Raw genomic sequence first — 1309 nt, forward strand, 5'->3', positions numbered from 1 at the left:
TCATAACATGGATGTAACTGGAGGACATTATGCTGAGTGAAAAAAGTCAATCAGAGAAGGACAAATTTTGTATGAGACCACTACTGTAAAAATTCATGTAAAAGTTTACACACAAAAAGAAACAATTTTGTTGGTTATGAGGGATGGGAGGGGTGGGGAGGGAACTAAATAGACAATAGATAAGTGGTAACTTTGGTGAAGGGTAAGACAGTAGACAATACTGGTGATGCCAGCACAACTTGTACAATGAAAGGTCTTGGAAGCTCCATAGACACTTCTAAACTCCCTGAGGGACTGAATTGCTGGATGGAAGGCTGTGGGGACCATGGTCTCGGGGAACACCTAGCTCAATTGGCAAAATACAGTTTATAAAGGCAATGTTCTACATTCTACCTTGGTGAGTAGTATCTGGAGTCTAAAAAGCCTGTGAGCAGCCATCTAAGATACTCCACTGGTCTCAACCCTTCGGGAGCAAGGGAGAATGAAGAGAAAAACATACAAGGAAAAGATTAGTCCAAAGAACTAATGGACCACAGCTACCACGGCCTCCACCAGACTGAGTCCAGTACAGCTAGATGATGCTCGGCTACCACCACTGACTGCTCTGACCGGGATCACAATAGAGGGTTCGGGACAGAGCTGGAAAAGGATGTAGAACAAAATTCTAACTCACAAAAAGCAGACCAGATTTACTGGCCTGACAGACTGGAGAAACCCTGAGAGTATGGCCCCCAGACACCCTTTTAGCTCAGTGGTGAAATCACTCCTGAAGTTCACTGTTCATCCAGGGATTGGACAGACTTATAAAACAAAACGGGACGAATGAGGCACAGCAGTTCAGGGACAACGACTAGAAAGCAGGAGGGGACAAGAAAGCTTGTGATAGGGAACCCAAGATTGAGAAGGGACAGTGTTGACATGTCGTTGGGTTGTTAACCATTGTCATAGGGCAATATGTGTAGTAACTCTTTAATAAGAAACTATTTGTTCTGAAAACCTTCATCTAAGGTACCAAAAAAAAAAAAAAGAATTATATATGTGAGATCAAATTCACTACAGCAGCTGAAAAGGTTGGATGGGAGCCTAGGGGGCAGTGAATTGAAGATAATGGTGATGGAATAATATGGAAAAGGATAGTGAGAATCGCAGCACAACTGGAAGAATGTAATCGATGTCACTGAATTGTACATGTAGAAACTTGAAATGGTAGAACTTTGGCTATGTATATTTTCACCAAAAAAAGGCCCTCTATGGTTGAGAAGGGAGAGTGTTAACATGTCATGGGGTCGTTAACCAATGTCATAAAACA

The sequence above is a fragment of the Trichechus manatus genome, unplaced genomic scaffold, assembly GCF_000243295.1.
Source record: "Trichechus manatus latirostris isolate Lorelei unplaced genomic scaffold, TriManLat1.0 scaffold00051, whole genome shotgun sequence".
Classification (NCBI taxonomy): domain Eukaryota; kingdom Metazoa; phylum Chordata; class Mammalia; order Sirenia; family Trichechidae; genus Trichechus; species Trichechus manatus.